The 5,000-nt window shown below is 58.4% G+C and overlaps 2 non-coding genes and 1 pseudogene across 2 annotated transcripts; all 3 read left to right on the forward strand.

Annotated features, from left to right (window-relative positions):
* Nucleotides 1-1,690: 1,690 nt before the first annotated feature.
* On the forward strand, nt 1,691-3,600 carry LOC124742178. The gene has a single exon (XR_007010209.1). It is a non-coding gene; the product is annotated as a small subunit ribosomal RNA (ribosomal RNA).
* Nucleotides 3,601-3,952: 352 nt separating this feature from the next.
* On the forward strand, nt 3,953-4,107 carry LOC124742175. Its single transcript, XR_007010206.1, has one exon. It is a non-coding gene; the product is annotated as a 5.8S ribosomal RNA (ribosomal RNA).
* A 189-nt stretch (nt 4,108-4,296) lies between these two features.
* LOC124742173 overlaps nt 4,297-5,000 on the forward strand; it is a 4,223-nt pseudogene continuing 3,519 nt past the window's right edge.

The raw sequence follows: 5,000 nt of genomic DNA on the forward strand, positions 1-5,000 counted from the left end.
CTTGCAAGTCTTGCTGACTTTCCACATGCTCCTGCTGTACACTGTAATGTGGATGGCAGCAGGACGTACATGCCGCCCCCCCCCCCCCACCCCTCCCCACGTCCCCACGTCCCCACCTTGCCCCCTGCCTTCGCAAGCTGGTTGGTGACAAGTTTGCATGTTCAATGCCCTTCGCATGCGACGTACGCAGGCTACGTTGTGGTGCGGCCTGTGTCAACTGTCCGCTGATGTCGTACGCGTGAACCACAATCTGTACTGCACATTCGTCCTTATGTACTGAATGATACATCGTGGCACATGTGTGACCGTACAACGACTGCGCCCAAAAACGGCGGACCATACAGTGCAAATATTGTGCACGCAGCTACGTGTCGTCTCCCTATGAGAGCTGGATTGCAGTGTGGTACGCCATAGAGACGTGTGGGAGGAACGGACGCCGTGGATGGCGATCAGCATGAGCTGTGTGTTGATGTATTCGGACCTAGTCGTCTCTCCTCAAACACCGTGATAGCATGGTGCACCGCGTTCCATATCTGCGACATGCTACAGAGGCCGGTTGACAGTCGTTCGAGCAATGGACATCGCATACGTACGGGGGCCACCTTCCACGTATTGTCTAGGCGTGCACATTTTGTTGCGTGTATGTGGGCAGACGTAGTGTGGCGTGACACCTGACACAGGCATGCAATAATCGTTGAAGTTGCTAATGGCGATGGACGCCTACGTTTTCTGGTGAAGTTACGCAAATGAAGAAATGGTAACCCGTTGTGGTGCGGTTGTTCTCGCTAGGGGTGAATCGGTGTGATGGCGACGATAGGTTGAGGTACTAACCGGTTGTTCCAGCGATACCCACCATGCCGATGAAACTGAACGGCATCTGGGTGTGAAGCGATACGCGGTGGTGGCTGGGTGGGACCGTCCCCGGCCGGTGAGGGGGCGCCTCCCGGCGTGCTGGCCGCGCGGTGCGTGGGCGCACGCGCTACAGCCGGCTGGTGGGGGCGGCCAGTGGCAGGCGCGCCGGCCGACGGACGCGGCAGGCGTCGCAGCTGCGCGCCGGCGCACCCTGGCGCGCGGCGCCGTGCGGCCAAAGTAGGTCCTCGCGGGCCCGGTGCGAAGCGCGGTGGACATCTTCAGTGTGCTGGTCCGATTGAGGACTGTGTGCGTTGAGGATGCGCCGCCGCCCGGCGCTCGGCGCCGCGACGCCGTCTGCTGCTCGGTCGCCCCAGCGGTTCTCGCTGGTGGTTTGTATCGCAGCTGTGCGGATGTGTTGGCGCGTGCGCTGTGCTGGGAGAGTTCGCTTCGGCACCCAAGTGGGGCTTTTGTCCTTCTGTGGCGCTGGCGTTGGAGCTGCCGGTCACCGTAGGTGGCGCGTGTTGTCTCCCGCCGGCAATGCCACGACAGCACGCTCCCGGGCCTCTGTCGGCAGCGGCAAGCTCAGTTGGGAGCACGGGTGGTCGCACCGAAAGCGTCTACTCGCCTAACTCCGGGCGATTGCGCCTCTCTCGAACCCGACCAAGTACTTGGGACGGCGCTGCGCGCCGCCGGGACCTGAGAGGGTTTCGAGGTGTATTGTGCAGGGGAGCTCAGCCTCCTCCTGTTTGCAGAATGATTGAGCGGACGCTTGCGTGTTCGCGCGGGCCCCCGGGACACACTCCCGGGCGGCCGGCTGCTCAGCTCTAGTTGGCGCAGCTCCCTGGTTGATCCTGCCAGTAGTCATATGCTTGTCTCAAAGATTAAGCCATGCATGTCTCAGTACAAGCCGCATTAAGGTGAAACCGCGAATGGCTCATTAAATCAGTTATGGTTCCTTAGATCGTACCCACGTTACTTGGATAACTGTGGTAATTCTAGAGCTAATACATGCAAACAGAGTCCCGACCAGAGATGGAAGGGACGCTTTTATTAGATCAAAACCAATCGGTCGGCTCGTCCGGTCCGTTTGCCTTGGTGACTCTGAATAACTTTGGGCTGATCGCACGGTCCTCGTACCGGCGACGCATCTTTCAAATGTCTGCCTTATCAACTGTCGATGGTAGGTTCTGCGCCTACCATGGTTGTAACGGGTAACGGGGAATCAGGGTTCGATTCCGGAGAGGGAGCCTGAGAAACGGCTACCACATCCAAGGAAGGCAGCAGGCGCGCAAATTACCCACTCCCGGCACGGGGAGGTAGTGACGAAAAATAACGATACGGGACTCATCCGAGGCCCCGTAATCGGAATGAGTACACTTTAAATCCTTTAACGAGTATCTATTGGAGGGCAAGTCTGGTGCCAGCAGCCGCGGTAATTCCAGCTCCAATAGCGTATATTAAAGTTGTTGCGGTAAAAAGCTCGTAGTTGGATTTGTGTCCCACGCTGTTGGTTCACCGCCCGTCGGTGTTTAACTGGCATGTATCGTGGGACGTCCCTGCCGGTGGGGCGAGCCGAAGGCGTGCGACCGCCTCGTGCGTGCTCGTGCGTCCCGAGGCGGACCCCGTTGAAATCCTACCAGGGTGCTCTTTATTGAGTGTCTCGGTGGGCCGGCACGTTTACTTTGAACAAATTAGAGTGCTTAAAGCAGGCAAGCCCGCCTGAATACTGTGTGCATGGAATAATGGAATAGGACCTCGGTTCTATTTTGTTGGTTTTCGGAACCCGAGGTAATGATTAATAGGGACAGGCGGGGGCATTCGTATTGCGACGTTAGAGGTGAAATTCTTGGATCGTCGCAAGACGAACAGAAGCGAAAGCATTTGCCAAGTATGTTTTCATTAATCAAGAACGAAAGTTAGAGGTTCGAAGGCGATCAGATACCGCCCTAGTTCTAACCATAAACGATGCCAGCCAGCGATCCGCCGCAGTTCCTCCGATGACTCGGCGGGCAGCCTCCGGGAAACCAAAGCTTTTGGGTTCCGGGGGAAGTATGGTTGCAAAGCTGAAACTTAAAGGAATTGACGGAAGGGCACCACCAGGAGTGGAGCCTGCGGCTTAATTTGACTCAACACGGGAAACCTCACCAGGCCCGGACACCGGAAGGATTGACAGATTGATAGCTCTTTCTTGATTCGGTGGGTGGTGGTGCATGGCCGTTCTTAGTTGCGTGGAGCGATTTGTCTGGTTAATTCCGATAACGAACGAGACTCTAGCCTGCTAACTAGTCGCGTGACATCCTTCGTGCTGTCAGCGATTACTTTTCTTCTTAGAGGGACAGGCGGCTTCTAGCCGCACGAGATTGAGCAATAACAGGTCTGTGATGCCCTTAGATGTTCTGGGCCGCACGCGCGCTACACTGAAGGAATCAGCGTGTCTTCCTAGGCCGAAAGGTCGGGGTAACCCGCTGAACCTCCTTCGTGCTAGGGATTGGGGCTTGCAATTGTTCCCCATGAACGAGGAATTCCCAGTAAGCGCGAGTCATAAGCTCGCGTTGATTACGTCCCTGCCCTTTGTACACACCGCCCGTCGCTACTACCGATTGAATGATTTAGTGAGGTCTTCGGACTGGTACGCGGCATTGACTCTGTCGTTGCCGATGCTACCGGAAAGATGACCAAACTTGATCATTTAGAGGAAGTAAAAGTCGTAACAAGGTTTCCGTAGGTGAACCTGCGGAAGGATCATTACCGACTAGACTGCATGTCTTTCGATGTGCGTGTCGTGTCGCGCAACACGCTACCTGTACGGCTCGCCGTAGCCGTGCGCCGCGTGCGGAACCACGCGTGCCTCTCAAAACTAGCGGCAATGTTGTGTGGTACGAGCGCTGAAGCGCTGGAGCGGCTGGCCTGCGGCACCCTGGCGCCTGGCGCCGGTTTTGAATGACTTTCGCCCGAGTGCCTGTCCGCTCCGGTGTGGAGCCGTACGACGCCCGTCGGCCGTGAGGCCGTTGGACACAGAACGCTGGAACAGGGGCCGCCACACGCCTCACTCCCGCCTATGCGACCGTCTCGAAAGAGACGGCGGAAACTGAGAAAAGATCACCCAGGACGGTGGATCACTCGGCTCGTGGGTCGATGAAGAACGCAGCAAATTGCGCGTCGACATGTGAACTGCAGGACACATGAACATCGACGTTTCGAACGCACATTGCGGTCCATGGATTCCGTTCCCGGGCCACGTCTGGCTGAGGGTCGGCTACGTATACTGAAGCGCGCGGCGTTTGCCCCCGCTTCGCAGACCTGGGAGTGTCGCGGCCGCCTGTGGGGCCGGCCGCGTCTCCTCAAACGTGCGATGCGCGCCCGTCGCCTGGCGGTTCGCATACCGGTACTTTCTCGGTAGCGTGCACAGCCGGCTGGCGGTGTGGCGTGCGACACCTCGTACAACGACCTCAGAGCAGGCGAGACTACCCGCTGAATTTAAGCATATTACTAAGCGGAGGAAAAGAAACTAACAAGGATTCCCCCAGTAGCGGCGAGCGAACAGGGAAGAGTCCAGCACCGAACCCCGCAGGCTGCCGCCTGTCGTGGCATGTGGTGTTTGGGAGGGTCCACTACCCCGACGCCTCGCGCCGAGCCCAAGTCCAACTTGAATGAGGCCACGGCCCGTAGAGGGTGCCAGGCCCGTAGCGGCCGGTGCGAGCGTCGGCGGGACCTCTCCTTCGAGTCGGGTTGCTTGAGAGTGCAGCTCCAAGTGGGTGGTAAACTCCATCTGAGACTAAATATGACCACGAGACCGATAGCGAACAAGTACCGTGAGGGAAAGTTGAAAAGAACTTTGAAGAGAGAGTTCAAAAGTACGTGAAACCGTTCTGGGGTAAACGTGAGAAGTCCGAAAGGTCGAACGGGTGAGATTCACGCCCATCCGGCCACTGGCCTCCGCCCTCGGCAGATGGGGCCGGCCGCCCGCGCGGAGCAATCCGCGGCGGGGTCGTGTCCGGTTGCCTTTCCACTCGCCGCGGGGTGGGGCCGTTCCGGTGTGCGGTGGGCCGCACTTCTCCCCTAGTAGGACGTCGCGACCCGCTGGGTGCCGGCCTACGGCCCGGGTGCGCAGCCTGTCCTTCCGCGGGCCTCGGTTCGCGTCTGTTGGG

The sequence above is a fragment of the Schistocerca piceifrons genome, unplaced genomic scaffold, assembly GCF_021461385.2.
Source record: "Schistocerca piceifrons isolate TAMUIC-IGC-003096 unplaced genomic scaffold, iqSchPice1.1 HiC_scaffold_217, whole genome shotgun sequence".
NCBI lineage: Eukaryota > Metazoa > Arthropoda > Insecta > Orthoptera > Acrididae > Schistocerca > Schistocerca piceifrons.